At 43.9% G+C, this 26,720-nt stretch overlaps 1 protein-coding gene across 1 annotated transcript in view; it reads left to right on the forward strand.

Moving 5' to 3' along the window:
• The first annotated feature begins 19,136 nt into the window (after window positions 1-19,136).
• Window positions 19,137-26,720, forward strand: part of EPS8L2 (EPS8 signaling adaptor L2) — a 238,811-nt gene continuing 231,227 nt past the window's right edge. Inside the window, exon 1 of the mRNA XM_077287807.1 lies at window positions 19,137-19,289. The gene's annotated coding sequence lies outside the window, so the exon portion shown is untranslated. The remainder of the gene's footprint in view (window positions 19,290-26,720) is intronic.

A 26,720-nucleotide genomic window follows, 5' to 3' on the forward strand; every position in this document is an offset into this window, starting at 1 on the left:
CGCATTACATACGGCACAATTATTCTCAATGGGGCTGCTCCTATTAGCCGTATATTACGGTTCAGTATTATACGGCGTTCTACGGCCGTACAAAATCGCAGCATGCTGCGTTTGTCAGCGTATTGCGCAAATAATACGCCAATGAAAGTCTATGGGGGCGAGAAAAATACGGATTCCACACGGACCTGCAGTGTGACTTGCGAGAAATACGCAGCGGTGTTAGTGAAAAGTCGGTAATTCAATTGCCGGCTTTTTCCTTCTCCTTCACAAACCCGACATGATATGAGACATGGTTTACATACAGTAAACCATCTCATATCCCCATTTTTTTTGCATATTCCACACTACTAATGTTAGTAGTGTGTGTATGCAAAATTTGGGCGCTGTAGCTGCTAAAATAAAGGGTTAAATGGCGGAAAAAATTGGCGTGGGCTCCCGCGCAATTTTCTCCGCCAGAGTGGTAAAGCCAGTGACTGAGGGCAGATATTAATAGCCAGGAGAGGGTCCATGGTTATTGGCCCCCCTGTGGCTACAAACATCTGCCCCCAGCCACCCCAGAAAAGGCACATCTGGAAGATGCGCCTATTCTGGCACTTGGCCACTCTCTTCCCACTCCCTGTAGCGGTGGGATATGGGGTAATGAAGGGTTAATGCCACCTTGCTATTGTAAGGTGACATTAAGCCAGATTAATAATGGAGAGGCGTCAATTATGTCACCTATCCATTATTAATCCAATTGTTTGAAAGGGTTAAAAAAACACACACACACATGATTAAAAAGGATTTTAATGAAATAAACACAGCGGTTGTTGTAATAATTTATTGTTCTCTCAATCCATCAGGAACACCCTCGCTTGGAAAAATACTTAGATTTACTTTGGAATCTTTGCAAGGCTGGAGTCACACTAGCGATTTTAAAATCGGTCCGATTTTGTTCCTGCAAAGTCAGACGAGTGTCATGCATTTTTCATGTGAGTACAATCCGATTTTTCACACCAAGTATCCGATTTACATCTGACTGCAATGCGATTTTAACATGAGCTTTTACATAGATAAATTCTCTAAGTCATTTACACATCATTTCCAAAGGACGTATTCTTCAAAATATATATATATATAATATACACACGTGGTCAAAATTGTTGGTACCCCTCGTTTAATGACAGAAAAATCCACAATGGTCACAGATATAACTTGAATCTGACAAAAGTAATAATAGATAAAAGATCTATGAAACTGAACAAATGACAGTCAGACATTGCTTTTCAACCATACTTCCACAGAATTAAAAAAAAATGAAACTCATGAAATAGGCCTGGACAGAAATGATGGTACCCCTGAAAATAATGTGACAAAAGGGACATGTTAAATCAAGGTGTGTCCACTAACTAGCATCACAGGTGTCTACAATGTTGGAATCAGTGAGTGGGCCTGTATATAGGGCTACATATACTCACTGTGCTGTTTGGTGACATGGTGTGTATCACACTCAACATGGACCAGAGGAAGCAAAGGAAAGAGTTGTCTCAGGAGATTAGAAAGAAAATTATAGACAAACATGTTAAAGGTAAAAGTTATAAGACCATCACCAAGCAGCTTGATGTTCCTGTGACTACAGTTGCACATATTATTCATAAATTTAAGATCCATGGGACTGTAGCCAACCTCCCTGGACATGGCCGCAGGAGGAAAATTGATGACAAATTAAAGAGACGGATATTACGAATGGTAGCAAAAAAGACCAGAAAAGCTTCTAAATAGATTAAAGGTGAACTTCAAGCTCCAGGAACATCAGTATCATATCGTACCATCCGTCGTTATACAAGCCAAAGTGGACTTCATGGGAGACTACCAAGGAGGACACCATTGTTGAAAAAAAAATCATAAAAAAGCCAGACTGGAATTTGCCAAACTACATGTTTACAAGCCACAAAGCTTCTGGGAGAATGTTCTATGGACAGATGAGACAAAAATGGAACTTTTTGGCAAGGCCAAAAATGATGCATATCAAGAAAAGAACACTGTCCCTACTGTGAAACATGGAGGAGGATGTTATGTTCTGGGGCTGCTTTGCTGCATCTGGCACAGAGTGTCTAGAATCTGTGCAGGGTACAATGAATCTCAAGACTATCAAGGGATTTTAGAGAGAAATGTGCTGCCCAGTGTCAGAAAGCTTGGTCTCAGTCGCAGGTCATAAGTCTTGCAACAGAATAATGATCCAAAACACACAGCTAAAAAACACCCAAGAATGGCTAAGAGGAAAACATTGGACTATTCTGAAATGGCCTTCTATGAGCCCTGACCTAAATCCTATTGAGCATCTTTGGAAAGAGCTGAAACATGCCGTCTGGAAAAGGCAACCTTCAAACACGAGACAACTGAAGCAGTTTTACTCTTGAGGAGTGGGCCAAAACACCTGTCGAGAGGTGCAGAAGTCTCGTTGACAGTTAAAAGAATTGTTTGATTGCAGTGATTGCCTCAAAATCTCTCCCTCTCCTCTAGCATTTTCCCCTCCTTCTTCAAACACTCTATCATTACTCCATTATTAAAGAAACCCGTCCTCGACCCATCGTGCACAAACAACTACAGACCAGTCTCCAATCTCCCCTTCAGATAAACTCTTGGAGCACGTGATCTACTCCCGCCTTACCTGTTACCTCTCCACTCATTCCCTCCTAGACCCTTCACAGTCTGGTTTCCGCCCCTACATTCGACAGAAACTGCACTTATCCAAGAGACCAACGACCACCTGACAGCAAAATGTAATGGTGACCACTCTCTGCTCATTCTTCTCGACCTTTCTGCAGCTTTCGACACTGTTGACCACCATCTCCTACTCTCTAGGCTCCAGTCACTAGGCATTAAGGACACTGCTCTCTCCTGGTTCTCTTCCTATCTTTCTGACTGCTCCTTCAGTGTTCTGTTCGCTGGCTCCACTTCATCTCCTCTTCCTCTCACTGTCGGGGTACCTCAGGGCTCAGTCCTTGGCCCCCTTCTCTTTTCCCTCTACACGGCCCCAATTGGACAGACCATCAGCAGATTTGGCTTTCAGTATCATCTTTATGCTGATGACACACAACTATACACGTCATCCCCTGACCTTACCCCCGCTGTACTACAGAACGCCAGTGACTGTCTGTCCGCAGTCTCTGACATCATGTCCTCTCTACCTGAAACTCAACCTTTCCAAAACCGAACTTCTTCTACTCCCGCCGTCTACTAACCTCCCTAAATCTGACATTTCCCTCTCCGTGGGTGGCACCATAACACCCCGGCAGCAGGCGCACTGTCTGGGTGTTATATTTGACTCCGATCTCTCCTTCACATCCCATATATAATCTCTTGCCTGCTCGTGCCGCATAAACCTAAAGAACATCTCTAGAATCCGCCCTTTTCTCACCATGGAAACAGCAAAAACCCTCACTGTCGCCCTGATGCACTCCCGCCTGGACTACTGTAATGCTCAATTAATTGGCCTCCCCGTTACTCGAATTTCCCCTCTCCAGTCTATCCTTAATGCAGCAGCCAGGGTCATCCACCTAATCGTTACTCGGACGCGTCCGCTCTTCGCCAGTCATTACACTGGCTACCCATTCATTATAGGATCCAATTCAAAGTACTTGTTCTCACCCACAAAGCTCTCCACAGTGCGGCACCCCATTACATCTCCTCCCTCATTTCTGTCTATTGGACTAGCCGATTGCTGTGCTCTGTAAACGACTTTCGACTAACCTCTGCACCAATCCATACCTCCTGACTCCAAGACTTCTCCCGTGCTGCGCCAATCCTCTGGAATGCTCTACCCCAAGAAATTAGGACCAACCACAACTTGCATAGTTTTTGGTGCTCCCTCAAAACACATTTGTTCAGAGCGGCCTATCACGTTCCCTAATCAAAGTAATTTTATGTGTAAGTGTGTAGCCCATTCACTATCTCCACCTATCCCCCACCTCCTGAAGATGTCTGGACCATCATTGTAAATACACACCTGTACCATGTATCTCCCCCAACTCATTGCAGATTGTAAGCTCTCACGAGCAGGGTTGTTTTATTTTGCTTTAATCATTATTAGTGTTGAGCATTCCGATACTGCAAGTATCGGGTATCGGCCGATATTTGCTGTATCGGAATTCCGATACCGAGATCCGATACTTTTGTGGTATCGGGTATCGGTATCGAAACAACATTAATGTAAAAATGTGTAAAAGAGAGAATTAAAATAAAAAATATAAAAAAACTACAAATACAAATACACTGGCGCTCAACACTTCTTCCCACTAAAGACTGTGGGACTGCTCTGTAAAAACGCCCAGCTGCTGGTATCTCCAGAATATGTGCCACTTCTGAAAGACCAAAAAGGAAAACTCAAAATAGATACCGCGCTTAGGTGTATAAAATGGACTGCCTATGATAACCAGGATAAACCACAAAAGTGTGAAATGATAAAATCCAATGATGGTGGGCCCGAAGGTACCCACCAAAATACCTGTAGGTGATTATGAGGACGCACTAAACAGCAGGATACCTGTCAGCTGCCCTATACGGATATCAGTGCACAAAATAAAAAATATTGCTATACTCACCTCTCCGACGCAGCCTGCACCTTACCGAGGGAAGCGGCAGCGTTCTTTGTTTAAAATTCGCGCTTTTCTTTCCTTACGTGAGGTCCCGGCTTGTGATTGGTCGCGTGCCGCCCATGTGACCGCAACGCAACCAATCACAGCAAGCCGTGACGTAATTTCAGGTCATTCAGTATTTTAAAATTATGCTCCGGCTTTGTGATTGGTTGCGTCGCAGTCACATGGGCGACGCAACCAATCACAGCAAGCCGTGACGTAATTTCAGGTCCTTAAGGATTTTAAAATTACGTCCCGGCTTTGTGATTGGTTGCGTCGCCCATGTGACCGGGAGGCTGGACACGCGCGCATTTTAAAATGGCTTCCCGGCTTGTGATTGGTTGACAGCGACGCAACCAATCACAAGCCGGGACGTCACGGGAGGCTGGACTCGCGCGCATTTTAAAATGCGCGCGTGTCCAGCCTCCCGGCTTGTGATTGGTTGACAGCGACGCAACCAATCACAAGCCGGGACGTCACGGGAGGCTGGACTCGCGCGCATTTTAAAATGCGCGCGTGTCCAGCCTCCCGTGACGTCACGGCTTGTGATTGGTTGCGTCGCCCATGTGACTGCGACGCAACCAATCACAAAGCCGGGACGTAATTTTAAAATCCTTAAGGACCTGAAATTACGTCACGGCTTGCTGTGATTGGTTGCGTCGCCCATGTGACTGCGACGCAACCAATCACAAAGCCGGAGTGTAATTTTAAAATACTGAATGACCTGAAATTACGTCACGGCTTGCTGTGATTGGTTGCGTTGCGGTCACATGGGCGGCACGCGACCAATCACAAGCCGGGACTTCACGTAAGGAAAGAAAAGCGCGAATTTTAAGCAAACAACGCTGCCGGTTCCCTCGGTGAGGTCCAGGCTGCGTCGGAGAGGTGAGTATAGCAATATTTTTTATTTTAATTCTTTATTTTACACATTAATATGGTTCCCAGGGCCTGAAGGAGAGTTTCCTCTCCTTCAGACCCTGGGAACCATCAGGGATACCGTCCGATACTTGAGTCCCATTGACTTGTATTGGTATCGGGTATCGGTATCGGATTGGATCCGATACTTTGCCGGTATCGGCCGATACTTTCCGATACCGATACTTTCAAGTATCGGACGGTATCGCTCAACACTAATCATTATATTATTGTTAACGCTGTTACTTATGACTGTTGTGATTGAAACTGTTTAACTGTAAAGTGCTGCGGAATATGTTGGCGCTATATAAATAAAGATTATTATTATTATGAAAGGTTGTGCAACAAAATATTAAGTTAAAGGTACTATCATTTCTGTCCAGGCCTATTTCATGAGTTTTATTTTATTTTTTTAATTCTGTGGAAGCATGGTTGAAAAGCAATGTCTGACTTTCATTTTTTCATTTGTTCATTTTCATGGATGTTTTTATTTACTATTACTTTTGTCAGATTCAAGTTATTTCTGTGACCATTGTGGTTTTTTCAAGGGGTACCAAGAATTTTGACCACGTGTGTATATATGATAGATAAAATAAAAGCCGGAAATTCAACAGCCGCATAGTGTAAAATCACATCAGGATAGAAGAGATGGATTACATACAGTAAATACACATAGAATAGGTAGATATACAGATGTCTGTGACAAATACAATTAGTACAGTGTATGTGCAGCTTACTGTGCATATGTTTAATTAAAATATTATTTTTCTAGAAAAAAATGGCGTGGGCTCTCGCATCATTTTCCTAACCAGCAGAAGGAAAACCGACGGCTGGGGGCAGATGTTTATAGCCTGGGAAAGGGGGTAATACCCATGGAGCTTCCCAAGCTATTAATATCAGCTCACAGCTGTATAATTAGCCTTTACTGGCTATTAAAATGGGGGAAACCCCCAGAAAATAACGTAGGGCCACCCTATAATTAATAACCAGCAAAGGCTATACAGACAACTGCTGGCTGATATTAACAGCCTAGGAAGGAGCCATGGATACTGCCCCCTCAGCTACAAACATCAGCTCTCAGCCGCCCCAGAAAAGATGCATCTCTAAGATGCGCCAATTCTGGCACTTAGCCTCTCTCTTCCTATTTGCCCTCTAGCGGTGGCGAGTGGGGTGATAGTTGAGGGGGTTGATGTTACCTTTGTATAGTCAGGTGACATCAAGCCCCGAGGTTAGTAATTGAGAGGCGTCTATAAGACGCCCCCATTACTAACCCCATAGTCATATTGTATAAAAACACAGACACCCAGAAAAAAGTCCTTTAATTTAAAGAATGACAAACACTCTTTTAACCCGTTAAGCCCCAAGGGTGGTTTGCACGTTAATGACCGGGCCAATTTTTACAATTCTGACCACTGTCCCTTTATGAGGTTGTAACTCTGGAACGCTTCAACGGATCCTGATGATTCTGACATTGTTTTCTCGTGACATATTGTACTTTATGATAGTGATAAAAATTTATTTGATATTGCCTGCGTTTATTTATGAAAAAAACGGAAATTTGGTGAAAATTTTGAAAATTTTGCAATTTTCCAAATTTGAATTTTTATGCCCTTAAACCACAGAGATATGTCACACAAAATACTTCATAAGTAACATTTTCCACATGTTTACTTTACATCAGCACAATTTTGGAACCAAAATTTTTGACCAGCAATTTCTCATTTTTACAACACCATTTTTGTTAGGGACCACATCTCATTTGAAGTCATTTTGAGGGGTCTATATGATAGAAAATAACCAAGTGTGACACCATTCTAAAAACTGCACCCTCATGGTGCTCAAAACTACATTCAAGAAGTTTATTAACCCTTCAGGTGTTTCACAGGAATTTTTGGAATGTTTAAAAAAAATGAACATTTAACTTATTTTCACAAAATATTTATTTCAGCTCCAATTTATTTTATTTTACCAAGGGTAACAGGAGAAAATGGACCCCAAAAGTTGTTTTACAATTTGTCCTGAGTACGCTGATACCCCATATGTGGGGGTAAACCATTGTTTGGGCGCATGGCAGAGCTTGGAAGGGAAGGAGCGCCGTTTGGCTTTTCAATGCAAAATTGACTGGAATTGAGATGGGACACCATGTTGCGTTTGGAGAGCCCCTGATGTGCCTAAACATTGAAACCCCACACAAGTGACACCATTTTGGAAAGTAGACCCCCTAAGGAACTTATCTAGATGTGTGGTGAGCACTTTGACCCACCAACTGCTTCAGAGAAGTTTATAATGCAGAGCCGTAAAAATAAAAAATCATATTTTTTCACAAAAATTATCTTTTCGCCCCATATTTTTTATTTTCCCAATGGTAAGAGAAGAAATTGGACCCCAAAAGTTGTGCAATTTGTCCTGAGCACGCCGATACCCCATATGTGGGGGTAAACCACTGTTTGGGCGCATGGCAGAGCTCGGAAGGGAAGGCGCGCCGTTTGGCTTTTCAATGCAAAATTTACTGGAATTGAGATGGGACACCATTTCGCGTTTGGAGAGCCCCTGATGTGCCTAAACATTGAAACCCTCCACAAGTGACACTATTTTGGAAAGTAGACCCCCTAAAGAACTTATCTAGATGTGTTGTGAGAGCTTTGAACCCCCAAGTGTTTCACTACAGTTTATAACGCACAGCCGTGAAAATAAAAAAAAATTTTTTTCACAAAAAATATTTTTTAGCCCCCAGTTTTGTATTTTCCCAAGGGTAACAGGAGAAATTGGACCCCAAAAGTTGTTGTCCAATTTATCCTGAGTACACTGATACCCCATATGTGGGAGGGAACCACTGTTTGGGCGCATGGCAGAGCTCGGAAGGGAAGGAGCACCATTTGGAATGCAGACTTAGATGGAATGGTATGCAGGCGTCACTTTGCTTCTGCAGAGCCCCTAATGTACCTAAACAGAAGAAACTCCCCGCAAGTGACCCCATATTGGAAACTAGACCCCCCAAGGAACTTATCTAGATGTGTGGTGAGAACTTTGAACCCCTAAGTATTTCACTACAGTTTATAGCGCAGAGCCGTGAAAATAAAAAATCATTTTTTTCCACAAAAATTATTTTTTAGCCCCCAGTTTTGTATTTTCCCAAAGCTAACAGGAGAAATTGGACCCCAAAAGTTGTCTAATTTGTCCTGAGTACGCTGATTCCCCATATGTGGGGGGGAACCACCATTTGGGCGCATTGGCAGAGCTCGGAAGGGAAGGAGCACCGTTTGGAATGGAGACTTAGATGGAATGGTCTGCAGGCGTCACATTGCGTCTGCAGGGCCCCTAATGTACCTAAACCATAGAAACTCCCCACAAGTGACCCCATATTGGAATCTAGACCCCCCAAGGAACTTATCAAGATGTCTGGTGAGAACTTTGAACCCCTAAGTGTTTCACTAGTTTATAACGCAGAGCCGTGAAAATAAAAAATCATTTTTTTTTCCACAAAAATTATTTTTTAGCCCCAAGTTTTGTATTTTCCCAAGGGTAACAGGAGAAATTGGACCCCAAAAGTTGTTGTCCAATTTGTCCTGAGTACGCTGATACCCTATATGTGGGGAGAACCACTGTTTGGGTGCATTGGCAGAGCTCGGAAGGGAAGGAGCGCCATTTGGAATGCAGACTTAGATGGAATGGTCTGCAGGTGTCACATTGCGTTTGCAGAGCCCCTAATGTACCTAAACAGTAGAAACCCCCAACAAGTGACCCCATATTGGAAACTAGACCCCCCAAGGAACTTATCTAGATGTGTGGTGAGAACTATGAACCCCCCAAGTGTTTCACTAGTTTATAACGAAGAGTCGTGAAAATAAAAAATCATTTTTTTCCCCACAAAAATGTTTTTTTAGCTCCCCAAATTGTTATTTTCCCAAGGATAACAAGAGAAATTGGACCCCAAAAGATGTTGTCCAATTTGTCCTGAGTACGCTGATACCCCATATATTGGGGTAAACCCCTGTTTGGGCGCAAGGGGGAGATCGGAAGGGAAGGAGTACTGTTTTACTTTTTCAACGCAGAATTGGCTGGAATTGAGATCGGACGCCATGTCGCTTTTGGAGAGCCCTTGATGTGCCTAAAAAGTGGAAACCCCAAATTCTAACTGAAACCCTAACCCAAACACACCCCTAACTCTAATTCCAACTCTAACCATAACCTTAACCACACCCCTAGCTCGAACATGCACCTAACCCCAATCCCAACCACAACCCTAATCCCAACCACACCCCTAACCCAACACACCCCTAACCCCAACACACCCCTAACCCTAATCCCAACCCTAACCACACCCCTAACTCCAACACACCCCTAACCACACCCCTAACCCTAACACACCCCTAACCCTAATCCCAACCGTAAATGTAATCCAAACCCTAACTGTAACTTTAGCCCCAACCCTAACCCTAACTTTAGCCCCAACCCTAACTGTAGCCCTAACCCCAACCCTAACCCTAGCCCCAACCCTAACTCTAACCCTAGCCCCAACCCTAGCCCTAACCCTAATGGGAAAATGGAAATAAATACATTTTTTTTATTTTATTATTTTTCCCTAACTAAGGGGGTGATGAAGGGGGGTTTGATTTACTTTTATAGCGGGTTTATTAGCGGATTTCTATGATTGGCAGCTGTCACACACTAAAAGACGCATTTTATTGCAAAAAATAGTTTTAGCGTCTCCACATTTTGAGAGCTATAATATTTCCATATTTTGGTCCACAGAGTCATATAAGGTCTTGTTTTTTTGCGGGACGAGTTGACGTTTTTATTGGTAACATTTTCGGGCACGTGACATTTTTTGATTGCTTTTTATTCTGATTTTTGTGAGGCAGAATGACCAAAAACCAGCTATTCATGAATTTCTTTTTTTGGGGGAGGGGGCGTTTATACCGTTCCACGTTTGGTAAAATTGATAAAGCAGTTTTATTCTTCAGGTCAGAACGATTACAGAGATACCTCATTTATATTTTTTTATGTTTTGGCGCTTTTATACGATAAAAACTATTTTATAGATAAAATTATTATTTTTGCATCGCTTTATTCTGAGGACTATAACTTTTCTATTTTTTCACTGATGATGCTTTATGGTGGCTCCTTTTTTGCTGAACAAGATGACGTATTCAGCGGTACCATGGTTATTTATATCCGTATTTTTGATCGCATGTTATTCTACTTTTTGTTCGGCGGTATGATAATAAAGCGTTGTTTTTTGCCTTGCAAGCCACCTCCCTGCAGGACCCGGAAGCAGCCCCGCAGCCATATTGGATCCGGGAACTGCAGGGAGGAGGAGGTAGGAGACCGTCGGAGCAACGCGATCACATCACTTTGCTCCGAGGGTCTCAAGGAAGCACGCAGGGAGCCCCCTCCCTGCGCGATGCTTCCCTGTACCGCCGGAACACTGCGATCATCTTTGATCGCAGTGTGCCGGGGGTTAATGTGCCGGGGGCGGTCCGTGACTGCTCCTGGCACATAGTGCCGGATGTCAGCTGCGATAGTCAGCTGACACCCGGCCGCGATCGGCCGCGCTCCCCCCATGAGCGTGGCCGATCCACTATGACGTACTATCCCGTCACTGAGAATTAAGTCCCAGGTCACCTCGATGGGATAGTACATCATATGGGATTGAGGGGTTAATGAATCTTAATTAAACCATACTTATGACCTCACCCATTCCCCCGATGCCCTCGTCATCTGCAAAAGAGTTTAAAAAAACAAACAACAATATTCCTCACCCTTCCGCAGAGATGATAATCCATTTGTTCCATGATGGGTCTAGCTCTGCTACATCTAGCTGGCAGGCTGCATGGTTCCATGATGCGACCATGCAGCCTGTCATCCAGCAGACACACTGAGCACCGTGCGCTCAGTGTCTGCCTGTGAACTGCTATTCCCTGTCTGAGGGCACCGCAAGCGTGAGAAAGTTCTCCTGCTCACTGTGCCATCAAACAGGTCCTGGAAGTTCACAGCCAATTAACTCACTTCACCTTTCTGGCATCAATGTGAGCGCCATGGGAAAATTTCCCTTGGTGCTCGCGCTGACTTCACATAGGTGAAGTGAGTTTATTGGCTGTGAACTCCCAGGACCTGTCTGACGGCACCGCGAGCAAGAGAACTTTCTCACCCCATTTTTGTGCAGAAAAATAATATTTTATTTATTAAATACATGTACAGTAAGCTGCACACACAGTGTACTAATTGTATTTGTCACAGACATATATATTTCTACCTATTCTATTTGTACTTACTATTAGTGATGATGAGCGAGTATACTCGTTGCTCGGGTGGTCTCCGAGTATTTGTTAGTGTTCGGAGATTTAGTTTTCAACACCTCAGCTGAATGATTTACAGCTATTAGCCAGGCTGAGTGCATGTGGGTGTTGCCTGGTTGCTAGGGAATCCCCACATGTACTCAGGCTGGCTAGTAGCTGTAAATCATTCAGATGAGGTGACGAAAACTAAATCTCCGAGCACTAAAAAATACTTGGGTGCTCGGGAAATCTCGAGTAACGAGTATATTCGCCTTACTGTATGTAATCCATCTCTTCTATCCTGTCGGCTCCTGCAGTACACGACTCATGAATTGACGGCTTTTCTTCTATCCATCTCTCTATGTAATATAAATACATGTATATACTGTATGTGTGTGTCACTGACATCTTTATATATATATATAATAGTAATAATCTTTATTTTTATATAGCGCTAACATATTCCGCAGCGCTTTACAGTTTGCACACATTATCATCGCTGTCCCCGATGGGGCTCACAATCTAAATTCCCTATCAGTATGTCTTTGGAATGTGGGAGGAAACCCACGCAAACACGGGGAGAACATACAAACCAGGGCCGGACTGGGACTAAAATTCAGCCCTGGCATTTGAAGTCACACAGGCCCACTTGTCACAGGGTGACTGTATAATATCTTTGTACACTTGTAGGCTACAAGAAGTGAGGGGAGTGTAACACGACTATATAACATATAATTACAGCTGTATCCAGCATTACAGCTCAGCCCCCATAGAATGTAATACAACACAGCCCCCATAGAATGTAATACAGCACAGCCCCCATAGAATGTAATACAGCACAGCCCCCATAGAATGTAATACAGCACAGCCCCCATAGAATGTAATACAGCACAGCCCCCATAGAATGTAATACAGCACAGCCCCCATAGAATGTAATACAGCACAGCCCCCATAGAATGTAATGCAGCAGAGCCCCCATAGAATGTAATGCAGCCAGCCCCATAGAATGTAATACAGAACAGCCCCCATAGAATGTAATGCAGCCAGCCCCATAGAATTTAATGCAGCACAGCCCCATAGAATGTAATACAGCACTGCACCATAGAATATAATGCAGCACAGCCCCATAGAATGTAATACAGCACAGCCCCATAGAATATAATGCAGCACAGCCCCATAGAATATAATGCAGCACAGCCCCATACAATATAATGCAGCACAGCCACCATACAATGTAATGCAGCCAGCCCCATAGAATATAATGCAGCACAGGCCCATGGAATGGAATGCAGCCAGCCCCCATAGAATGTAATGCAGGCAGCCCCCATAGAATGTAATGCAGCACAGTCCCATAGAATGTAATGCAGCACAGCCCCATAGAATGTAATGCAGCACAGCCCCATAGAATGTAATGCAGCACAGCCCCATAGAATATAATGCAGCACAGGCCCATAGAATGGAATGCAGCCAGCCCCATAGAATATAATGCAGCACAGGCCCATGGAATGGAATGCAGCCAGCCCCATAGAATATAATGCAGCACAGGCCCATGGAATGGAATGCAGCCAGCCCCATAGAATATAATGCAGCACAGGCCCATGGAAAGGAATGCAGCCAGCCCCCATAGAATGTAATGCAGGCAGCCACCATACAATATAATGCAGCACAGCCCCCATAGAATGTAATGCAGGCAGGCAGCCCCCATAGGATATAATGCATGCAGGCAGCCCCCACAGAATGTAATGCAGGCAGGCAGCCCCCACAGAATGTAATGCATGCAGGCAGGCCCTATAGAATGTAATGCATGCAGGCAGGCCCCATAGAATGTAATGCAGGCAGGCAGCCCCCACAGAATGTAATGCAAGCAGGCAGCCCCCATAGAATGTAATGCAGGCAGGCAGCCCCCATAGAAAGTAATGCAGGCAGGCAGCCCCCATAGAATGTAATGCAGGCAGGCAGCCCCCATAGAAAGTAATGCAGGCAGGCAGCCCCCATAGAATGTAATGCAGGCAGGCAGCCCCCATAGAAAGTAATGCAGGCAGGCAGCCCCCATAGAAAGTAATGCAGGCAGGCAGCCCCCATAGAATGTAGTGCAGGCAGGCAGCCCCCATAGAATGTAATGCAGGCAGGCAGCCCCCATAGAAAGTAATGCAGGCAGGCAGCCCCCCCCCCCCAGCTCCACAATCCAGTCATCAATCATTGATAAAAAAAACAAACAAACACTCTACTCACCTCTCTCCTCCTGCCCCGCGCTGCTCCGGTCTCAGCAGATACAGTCTGCCCGCCCGGTCACACTGCAGGTGCGCGACGATATGACGTCATCGCGCACCCGCAGTGTCAGCGGCAGGCAGAGCGGGGAATGATGGGAGAGGGGGCGTCAGCGGACGCTCTCTCCTCCATCATTGCATTCAACTGTACCGGTGTCTATGACGCCGGTATAGTTGAATGCGGGGCCGGGAGTTTGCCGCGACAGCGTGGGGAGTGTGCCGACAGCGGCACGCTCGAGCGGCCCACTACTGCCATCGGCCCTTCTGGCATTTGCCAGAACTGCCCGATGGCCAGTCCGGCCCTGATACAAACTCACTCCTTGCAGATGTTGTCCAAGGTGGGATTAGAACCCAGGACTCCAGTGCTGCAGTGCTAACCACTGAGACACCGTGCTGTATATATATGTATATTCTATGTGTATATACTGTATATTATATTATAACCTGTCACGCTGTGATTATACTGTATGCGGCACATGAATTGCTAGCTTTTCCAAGGAGATCAGGGTGTAAAAATTGGACAGCACTTGCATGGTCCGAGTGCTGTGATTTTTTTTTTCTCGCACCCATTGACTTCTATTGCGATATGTGTTCCGATTTCCGATTACACTAGCAGCATGCTGCGAGATTTTTCCAGTCCGATCGTGATCCGAAAAAAAAATACAATGAACACACAATGATAGAATAACAGTGGTCCGGATGCAATCCGATTTTTTATCAGATTGCATTCGTCCGATTTAATCGCAAGTGGGAATGAGCCCTAACAGTGATGATTCATTGGTTTTGGAGTTGTTCCCCTGATGAAGCCAGTATACTGGCGATACGTGTCAGGATTTTGATTTTTCAGGGTATCACAGGAACCTTAATTTGAATGGAAGGTAAACTTTTTATCTACTATATAATTGTCTAACGGTCACTTCCGTCTTTCTGTCTGTCCTTCTGTCTGTCATGGATATTCATTCGCTGATTGGTCTCGCCAGCTGCCTGTCATGGCTGCCGCGACCAATCAGCGACGGCCACAGTCCGATTAGTCCCTCCCTACTCCCCCGCAGTCAGTGCCCTCTCCATACTCCCCACAGTCACCGCTCACACAGGGTTAATGCCAGCGGTAACGGACCGCGTTATGCCGTGGGTAACTCACTCCGTTACTGCCGCTATTAACCCTGTGTGACCAAATTTTTACTATTGACGCTGCCTACGCAGCGTCAATAGTAAAAGGATCTAATGTTAAAAATAATTTAACAAAAATAAAAAATCATTATATACTCACCTTCCGCCGCCTTTCCCGCTCCTCGCGACCCTCCGGTAACCGCTCCGTGCAAGCGGCAGGTTCCGGTAGCAAGGATCATATGGGAGAAGGACCTGCCATGACGTCATGGTCATGTGACCGCGACGTCATCACAGGCCCTGCGCGCCTGTGCGAGAAGGACCTGCCATGACGTCACGGTCATGTGACCGTGACAAAATCACACCCTGGGACCGGAAGCTGCCGCCTGTACCGCGCACAGGTGACAGAACTACAAGTATGGTGAGTATGTTAGAACTACAAGGGGCCCTCGGATCGGAAGGTGAGTATGTTTATTTTTTGTTTTTTAACCTGTGACATACGTGGCTGGGCAATATACTACGTAGCTGGGCAATATACTACGTGGCTGGGCAATATACTACGTCGCTGTGCAATATACTACGTAGCTCTGTGCTGTATACTACGTCACTGGGCAATATACTACGTCACTGGGCAATATACTACGTCACTGTGCAATATAGTACGTGGCTCTGTGCTGTATACTACGTCACTGGGCAATATACTACGTCACTGGGCAATATACTACGTGGCTGGGCAATATACTACGTAGATGGGCAATATACTACGTGGCTGAGCAATATACTACGTAGCTGGGCAATATACTACGTGGCTGGGCAATATACTACGTGGCTCTGTACTGTATACTACATCGCTGTGCAATATACTATGTGGCTCTGTGCTGTATACTACGTCACTGGGCAATATACTACATAACTGGGCAATATACTACGTGGCTGGGCAATATACTACGTCGCTGGGCAATATACTACGTGGCTGGGCAATATACTGCGTCACTGGGCAATATACTACGTGGCTGGGCAATATACTACGTGGCTGGGCAATATACTACGTGGCTGGGCAATATACTACGTGGCTGGGCAATATACTACGTAACTGGGCAATATACTACGTGGCTGGGCAATATACTACGTTGCTGTGCAATATACTACGTCACTGGGCAATATACTACGTCACTGGGCAATATACTACGTCACTGTGCAATATAGTACGTGGCTCTGTGCTGTATACTACGTCACTGGGCAATATACTACGTCACTGGGCAATATACTACGTCACTGGGTAATATACTACGTGGCTGGGCAATATACTACGTGGCTGAGCAATATACTACGTGGCTCTGTGCTGTATACTATGTCGCTGTGCAATATACTACGTGGCTCTGTGCTGTATACTACGTTACTGGGCAATATACTATGTAACTGGGCAATATACTACGTGGCTGGGCAATATACTACGTCACTGGGCAATATACTACGTGGCTGGGCTATATACTACGTGGCTCTGTGCTGTATACTACGTCGCTAGGCAATATACTACGTGGCTGGGCAATATACTACGTGGCTGGGCAATATACTACGTGGCTGGGCAATATACTACGTAACTGGGCAATATACTACGTGGCTGGGCAATATACTATGTCACTGGGCAATATACTACGTGGCTTGGCTATATACTACGTGCCTCGGCAATATACTACGTCGTTGGGCAATATGCTACGTGTCTGGCCAATATACTACGTAACTGGGCAATATACTACGTGGCTGGGCAGTATACTACGTCACTGGGCAATATACTACGTGGCTTGGCTATATACTACGTGCCTCGGCAATATACTACGTCGTTGGGCAATATACTACGTGTCTGGCCAATATACTACGTGGCAGGGCAATATATTACGTAGGCTGGGCAATATACTATGTGGACATGCATATTCTAGAATTCCCGATGCGTTAGAATCGGGTCACCATCTAGTCATATATAGTTGTATTGATTTGTTAGTATAGCGGATCTCTTTAGTTCTTATTTTATTTAATAAATAACCATGTGGGAGTCATAGGCTTAATTTTTTGGTCAAGATAATTTTTATGTACTTTATGTGGCATAGTATTGTGCCACATAGTTTTTAAAGGATTGTCCACCTGAGGACATTTTTTTCCCTTAAATGTAAGTATTTGGGGCTGAAAATCATTTTTGCAGTTGGGGTTTTCTTACAAATTTTGCACCATTTTGCTTTTACAGATTCTTTGTTCTCCTGCACATTCAACTTTGATGTGGTCTTTGAACATAAAGCTGCTGATAGAAACTCAGAAAAAAAGATAAAAGTACTAAAGAACCCCTGTTTGATCGCCATTGTGGGCTCACTGACGGATTCACAGTTAACTCATTCTGCAGCTAGCAATACAGGGGCTGTAGAATTCAAACGGAGCAACATTTTTAATGAAACAATTGCAAAAATGACTTTTAGCCCCAATTATAAGCATATAAGAGAAAAAAATAACAAACATTGTTCTCCAAAGGTCCAAAGGTGGAAAGCCCTCCAAATAATGTGCTGAGAGCTAGGCACACAGCCAGGTCTCTGCATAATGATCCTTTATTCACTGCAGAGCAACCAATACAAATCAGTTTCTGTCTTTCTTGTCTGGTAAGGAGCAGAGTTTCTGCAGTGGCATGGAAAGACTCTTTCTGGGGGGGAAACATGAAGGTTTTATATTGTGTGCTGCCAGAAGGGGCAGGATACTGATTCAGCTCTGATTTGTATCCGATTAGCAACAAAAGGAAAGAAAAATTACAAAAAGGTGATATATGGACCTACAAAGACAATGGTACTGATTCATCAAAACCAGCATTAGTCACACAAGTCTTCATAAGGGGGCATGATGAAGTAAGAGTCGCAGTGTCGTAATAAGTGTAATAATAATTTTAGCAAACACCTCCAATTAGAAATGTAGTATAGTTCTGATAACCTGTGTCCCTTACCCCATGTGCAGGGAATTGCAGCAGCATAGGTGTCCATGGTTATGACCACTAAGACCTAACTGCCACTATATGAATGGTTGTAACTGTGGATACCTAAGCTATTGCAATGTCCTGCACACGGGATAAGTGACATAGCGAATCAGAAGAACTATACTACATTTCTAATTGGAGGCATTTGGTGATAATATTATTATTACACCTACAATATATTTACATAGGATCTTGCGGATGGGATTTAGACATCATGCCCTTGTCCCATCACAGTTATCCCCTTTTTGGCAGAGCAGGCTGAAATTGATGTGAAAACGTCAAAAGTTGCTGCATTTTTTTTTTTTTGCGCATCCTCGACTTTTCAAATCCTTTGATGAATTAGCCATTCAAGAGGTTTGAGATGTAAAATTATTGAGGGAATTAACCCTTAAAAAACAAACACGCTACGGTCCTTTAGAGGTTAATTTCAGGTTGGTTTAATTGACGGCGGATTTAACGAGATTGTACACGTTATCGTCACGTAAGTCCGCTGTGTTCCTATCACTTCCTTTTCTTTCTTCCCTTTAGCATGGGCGACATGCAGATAAAGCGTCCTTTTCTGAATCATCGCCATGACGTATACAACACAACATGTCACCCTTGTGCGATGATTGACATGAACAGTTCACGTCACCCGAGGAGGACGTATTGTGTGGATGGTAGCAGATATTCGGCTGTGTTATACAATGTAGCGTCTCTTCTGCGGGGTTAGGTGCTCCTCCGTGTATGGCTGCCCATACTCTTCATTATGCAAACAATGTTTCTAAATGAACAGTGAAGTGGAAACAATGTATTCATCTTCCCGGCGTCACACACATAGTCTCTTGTCTAGTCACAGGCCCAGGACAGGGCTGACACATGGGCGTCCCCTCCCTGGATCACTAGACCTGTCCTTCTGGTTTAGCTCCACCTCTGTTTGTACACAGTGAAACATTCACCTGCCATCAGACCACGACCAGACAGTTTAGTGATACCTAGACAAAGTGACAGCAAAACGGGAGACCCTACACCACTGGGAACGACTCTTTTTTATTTTGGGGCATCTGCTGGAATTTAAAAGAGGGTGCATCAAGGCGCAGGAGGCAGCAAAGTTTGAACGGTGAGTACCCATCTAACAACATTATTTAAAGCGACCCTTTTTATTATAGATAGGACGCGTAGAACATTGACAAAATGCAACGATGCAAAGACGGCATGCTCGAAAGTGTCTACGACTCCACACCTGTGTTTATTATTGATGTACCAAAATATGTCACACTTGTATCTGATGGGACAGAGAATGACTGGACGGCACAGAAAAATATGAATTAACTGATGGAGGTGCAATAAATGGAAGAAACCCATAATGTAGCTTTAAATGCAGTGGCATATTCATGGTGGGGAAGAGGTTGTCACTTGCTTTATCTGCTCCTTAATGGGCCCCTTGGCAGGACTGCGAGTAACATGAGAGCGAGCCTGGCACTACCTGTGCCCCGTGCTGTTTCTGTTGTGTTCATCACTGAAAGCTCTGGCAGGGTGTTTGGTAAGGTGATAGTAAAGACTGGCCTCGGTGTCAAAGAACGGTACAATGCGTGTGTAAGCATATAAGGATGGGGAGATGCAGACGGAGGCAGATACGGGGGTACCTGTTCGGTGTAATATGTGCTTCATATGAATGTCAATGTTGTATGGTTATTAAAGGGGGAAACCAAGGATAGGTGATCACTTATTGATCCGTGTGGTCTTGCTGGGACCAGTATTGATCAGCAGAATTGCAACTTTTATCCCCATTAGAATAGAGTACGACCACTGCTCAGTGGGGTTGGCAAGCGCTGTGCTCGGCTTTTTCCGTGAGCCCCATAAAGAATGAATGGATCGGCGGTCGGGCATCTGATCTGCTGCTACATTTTTCAAGGATTGTACCTGTCCCCCCATTGGGGATAAAAATTCACCCATCTGTCGATCAGTGCAGACCCCTACGATCACTAAGTTATCACCTATTCTGTGGACAGGTGATAACTTGTTTTTACCAGACAACCCCATTAACATTCTAGAAACCCTAAAATAACACTAAAAGAAAATATGCAGTATGGGTGGGCAGCACGGTGGCCCAGTGGTTAGCACTTTAGTCATACAGTGTTGGGGTCCTGGAATCAAATCCCACCAAGGACAACATCAGCAAGGAGTTTGCATGTTCTCCCCGTGTTTGCACGGCTTTCCTCCGATTTCCTCCAAAACCATACCGATAGGGAATTTAGATTGTTAGACCCAATGGGGACAGAGATGAAAATGTCTATAAAGCACCACGGAATATGATTGCGCTACATAAGCAAAGCATAATAAACAATAATAAACAAAAAATAAACCTGAACTAATATAGATATCAGCGTCGTTAGAGGTTATGGAAGGATCATGTAGATGACCCAATAATCGGGAAATGAGACATACTGACTATCGGTCTGTCTAAACAAAACGTTGGTTCATCGAGCGCAATGATTTTATGCACTGTGAATATTACAGTTTATTTTCATAGGTATGAGTGATCAAAGCTGGTTCCATAGTAAGCAATCACAACGAAAGCTGAGATCCTGTAATGGACAAGTCTACTTATTTTCGGGTTTATAGCCTTGTTTTATGCAGGTTTGACAATGTTCCTTTAGGTGGACCCCATCGTCACCACTTAAATCATGTAGAAAAAGTAATAGTGTTAAATAGTGATGGTAGCCATGGCAGAATTATAGGGAGGCCACATGGGGCATTAAATCTTGGAGCCTCCTCCACTTTAGGGATCAGTTTGGTCAAATCAAAACCAGGACTGGTAATCCCAAGCTGGAAAAGCCATGTGTCCTGACTCACATCATGCTGACTTGGGAACGATCACATCTATACAATTGATTTATTTGGGGAGACTTCATTGAGAAGAACGTGCACATCCAGGTGAGGCAAGCGTCATGTCAGTTCCCAGAAGTAAGATGGGAACTTCCATCAGATCTTTTGCCCAGTGGCCTCCATCTACTTTAATCTGCCCAGTTCTTACCCATCGGAACTACTGAAATTATTATTTTTATTTTCTATTCTTGAGCTGCAGTTGTGGTCTGGTTTATTGTTACAAGTATTTCTGCTATTACTCTAACTTTTATGTGGGAGATATGACCATTTCCAGCCTTGCGTGATGAGATTGTGTGCCATAGTTGTGGTCCTATCACGTGTGATGCCTCTTCAAAGGTTTCTTGATGTTACAAAGGATTAGCGCATTCCTGGTGCTCACACAATTAACATGGTGAGAACAAAGATATCAATGGTGAAATATTATGGCTGAGTAGTAGCTGTTCAGGGTTTTTTTTAGTCACAAATGGATCTTTTTGACACAGTAGATTGACTACTTCTCCTGTATGTCAGTTTTCCATAGAGAGATAGACATTTAAACCACTGTCCAGTGCGACCGACCCACAGACCTCAGGTTCCATGGTTCTTGTTCATATGCCTTTTGGGATACTGACATCATGGAGTTGTCTCAAAGTAGACTTCTATGGCATGTCAATTATCATTGGATAATGGAGTGGTCTCTGTAACTCATTCATTTTATTAGCTCTTTTATGCAAGCCAAAAATTGGCTAACAAACGCTTGTTTCTGATTAACAACCCATGTAAGCATATAGCCAATCAGCTTAAAAATGAGCAAAATGCTCATTCGTTGGGGGGGTCTGATTATTTCTGTGGGCATAAAAGTCATCGTGTAATTAGAGGATGTGCTGCCAATAGAATGATGCTGTTTGAGTACAGAACCATCATATTAACAATTGTTCTTCACCAAGTAGTTTTAATGAGCTCATGGGAACAGGCCAGTAAACAAGCACCAATCAAGTCATTAACGGGTATAAATGGGCCTTAAGTCATCCCAATGATTGGTGGCCTTCCAAGATAAAAGAACCTCACCAATCTTTTTTAGGTTGCATTTTGTATGTCATAACAGGCATGAACACTTTGACTCCAATTGAACATGGATCATCTGGACCGACAGGGTTTGAGTTTAACATACAATGAAAAGTAGTAAGCCTGCTGTCATGTAAGGAACTAGTGAGATTCTAGTAGTTGGAAGGAAGAAGAAAAAAGTATTGAACACACTTCCTGAAATGTATTTAATAGTTTGTACAAAAGCCTTTGTTGGTGATGGCAGCTTCATGACGCCTCCTGTATGGAGAAACTAGTCAGATGCATTGCTCATGTATGCGTTTTTCCCATTCTCCTACCCAAACAGTCTTCAAATACTGAAATTTCCATGGGCTCCTTCTATAAACTCGGAGCGTTCTTTCCATAAATTTTCTATTAGATTCAGGTTCGGTGATTGGCTCAGCCATTCTAGCAGCTTTATTGTCTTTCCCTGAAACCAATTGAGAGTTTCCTTGGCTGTGTGAAATGTCCATCTTCATTTCAGCTTAATCATCTTGGTAGATGGCAACACATATTTATTAATAATGTCTCAGTACATTTGTCCATTCGTCCTTCCTGCAATCATATGAAGTTTGCCAGTACTGTATGATGAAAACTAGCCCCACACCATGATGTTCCCACCTTCAAACTTCACTGTTGGTATGGTGTTTTGGGGGTGATATGCAGTGGCTCTTGGCCTTCAAACATGGTGTGTATTATGGCATCCAAAGAGTTAAATTTTGGTCTCATCTGACCAGACTGTATTCTTCCAGTATTTCACAGGCGTGTGTAAATGTTGTTGAGCAAACTTTAAACGCGCTTGAACATGCATTTTGTTCAGCAATGGAGCCTTGCGTGGTGAGCGTACATACAGGACATGGAGGTTGAGTGCATTACTTATTATTTTCTTTGAAACAGTTGTTCCTGCTGACTCCAGGTCTTTCTGTAGCTCTACACATGTGGACCTTGGCTCTGGGACAACTCTTCTGATAATTCTTTTCACTCCTCTGTCTGAAATATTGCTGGGAGCATCTGGTCGTGGCTAGTTTACGGTGAATTGATGTTCTTTCCACTTTCGGATTATTGCCCCAACAGTGCTCACTGGAACCTTCAGTAGTTTGAACGTTCTTCTGTAACCTATGGCATCAGTATATTCTACAATAATAAGGTTGCGAAGGTCTTGAGACCTAATGGCAAAAAGATCTAAATAGTTTGATATGATATTGATATAAGTTGCAAAAGAACAAAAAGAAGCCGCACAGCTGTAGAGTCCCGCGAGACGTTAGCCGGAGACTTATAAATCAATGGTTAAACCGGTGCATGACAGGAGGTGCTTAGCGTAGGATAACATAGAATCAAACATTAGTGGATATAGAGAAATACGCCTGAGCACTCACCGGTCCTGGAGTCAAAGATTCCTTCATTAAATATCCATATACATCTTCACGGCACAGGGGAACAAGGCAGTGTGAGGAGTGTGCAGGAGGAGACGACGGCCGTTTCGCGCTTTGCACAGCGCTTCTACGGGTCTACAGATAGACCTGTAGGAGCGCTGTGCAAAGCGCGAAACGGCCGTCGTCTCCTCCTGCACACTCCTCACACTGCCTTGTTCCCCCGTGCTGTGAAGATGTATATGGATATTTAATAAAGGAATCTTTGACTCCAGGACCGGTGAGTGCTCAGGCGTATTTCTCTATATGATATTGATATGATCATTGGGTAAGTTTAATATTCAATATTTTCTTATAATTTTCTGATGTCCCTTCAGAATCCGTCCACTCCGTAGTAGGGGGAACAGGACTAACCTGTACTGGGCCCCTTCTCTGTAGTGGGCCCATAGTCACTGCACAGTGTGACTACGTCTATGGATTTTCCAGTCCTGCCTGAAGTTATGTGATTGTTGTTCCAGGCGATACTTTCGATAGTCCGGAGTTGTCAGGATTCAGTTACAGCGGTTCCCTAATATCAGAACACACTTCTATTATTGTGCTTCAGCTTCTCATCAGGATAATATGTACTTCACTGTCTAGCATGTCAGTAGACGCTACTCCGAACAATGGCCATTCATCACAACAATCGAGAAAAATGCATAGAACAAAAAAAATGCCAAGAAGCCAAACCTAATTAGAGGTTTAGTCACACAAGGCCTTACACATGAATAGGTTTAAATTCCTGATCCATTATTGAGAGCCCCTGAACGTGCCGTCAGCAAGGAGGCTGCGGAATGCGAATGTGGCAATCCAAATGTCACAGTGCTCATTCAGTGCCAGGTAGAGGTTGCGTAACCATCAGGCAGCCACTTGTTTAACCCTTTCACTCTTTTCTGCGTCGAATCAGTTTTATAAAAAAAAATTGTCCTTACATCAAGACAATCTGAAGGGGCAAATGTTCCAAACCTTCTCCTGTTACGGCAGAGTAATATGTGTAGGGGAGATTACAATACTCTTAAGAAAAAAGGATTTAGGGAAAAGCTCTTCACTCATTCAGTTTTCTGAGCGTGATTAGATCATGCATGGTTTCCCCCGGTCTAATCCATAAGAATCTGCCTTTAAGATGCGCAGCGGGTTGGGTCCTCGCTGACTTTTTTTTACATTTTTGATATTGATCCAACATTGTTTTGGCTCATTCACAAAGATATAATGATAGACAGAGATCTAGTCACTTGTTGTCTTTTGGCCATCCTATTATCTGACGCTAGCCATGCAGACTTGTTTGGCTGAAAGCTATCTCTATAAATGAGCAAAAAGAATCACGCTACCCTTATCCGATGTGCCCTTTGGTACTACATGGCAGTCAGACTAAGGCAAGGTGGACTTCCTCAGTCGGCACTGGACTGTTGGCACACTGGGAGCATCTTGCAATCACTTACTCCTCTGTGATGTCATGGCATAGCATGGTTCTCACAAGGTGAGGTAGGAACACCAGCACCACCAAAGAAAATTAGAGTACAGGTCTTGCTGCAGTGATAGTTTATTTTGATCTGGCAAGGAGTCAAAAACAGATATGGTCTAACGTTTCGACCAGGAGCGGTCTTTGTCAAGGACATCTGTGCAGGTGTAGGTAGGCAGAAATCTAGCAGAGCCCTAGCAGATTTCTGCCTACCTGCACCCGCAACTGATGTCTTAGACAAAGACCGCTCCTGGTCGAAACGTTAGACCATATCTGTTTTTGACTCCTTGCCAGATCAAAATAAACTATCACTGCAACAAGGCCTACAGTTTCATTTTCTTTTGTGGTGCTGAGGTTCCTACATCAACAAGTCTGGACCATGAGTTCCTTCCTTAAGCACATAATTTTTTTTTAAATTACACTGTGTTGGTCTTTTTCAGCTCACAAGAGTCACCCAGGATGCCCAGTTTAAAAGCTTTACCCAATGTTATGTCGTCTCGAGGGCCAAGTAATTGCAAGAGACACCCTGGATGCCCGAATGCTGGGATTCGAGTGCCGGTGAAAGAAGTTCATACTGAATTTTTTTGTGCTTATTTTACCCTATATACATGCACTCTCAGCTTTGCTGAATGTTCCGGTCCTAGTGGTCGTACCTCTAACAATCAACAAGTTATCACCTATACTAGTGGTGGTACCTCTACCAATCAATGAGTTATCACCTGTCATAGTGGTCGTACCTCTACCAATCAACGAGTTATCACCTGTACCAGTGGTCGTACCTCTACCAATTAACGAGTTATCACATGTCCTAGTGATCGAACCTCTACAAATCAACAACTTATCACCTGTCCTAATGATCGTACCTCTATCAATCAACAGGTTATCACCTGTCCTAGTGGTCGTACCTCTACCAATCAATGAGTTATCACCTGTCCTAGATGTCGTACCTCTACCAATCAACAAGTTATCACCTGTCCTAGTGGGCTTACCTCTACCAATCAACAACTTATCACCTGTCCAAGTGGTCATACCTCTACCAATTAACAAGTTATCACCTGTCCTAGTGGTCATACCTCTACCAATTAACAAGTTATCACCTGTCCTAGTGGTCATACCTCTACCAATTAACAAGTTATCACCTGTCCTAGTGGTCATACCTCTACCAATTAACAAGTTATCACCTGTTCTAGTTGTCGTACCTCTACCAATCAACAAACTATCACCTGTATTAGTGGTCGTACCTCTACCGATCAACAAGTTATCACCTGTATTAGTGGTCGTACTTCTCCAATCAACAAGCTATTACCTATCCTCATAGTGATAACGTGATCTTTACCGGACAACCCCTTTAAGTGTATGATTTGTGTGGCTCTATGAAATATGCTGCTCTATAATAACTTGGCCATGGTTGTGTGACCAGTACCGTGCCCATCCGTTTTAGTGCAGCTGGTAGATATGCAAAGTATATCTGTCTATAAATAGCTATAAATAGAAAGCTTATTCCCCATGTAATTCCAGATTCAAGCCTAAAACAACAAGACTACATTTATTTGCAACAGCAGTACCAAGTGGTTTCCCAAATTTGACATGCAGACGAATAAGCAGGTGATATCAGTATCCTCAGCAGGGGCAGTACTATGTTAGGTGCAGCAAATTTAGAAGCACATGGGCCCTTGAGTTTAGGTGGAGGGGGGCAAAAGAGCCTTTTGGCCTATAAGGATACACTGATACT

This window comes from Ranitomeya variabilis, chromosome 2 (assembly GCF_051348905.1).
Source record: "Ranitomeya variabilis isolate aRanVar5 chromosome 2, aRanVar5.hap1, whole genome shotgun sequence".
NCBI classification, from domain to species: domain Eukaryota; kingdom Metazoa; phylum Chordata; class Amphibia; order Anura; family Dendrobatidae; genus Ranitomeya; species Ranitomeya variabilis.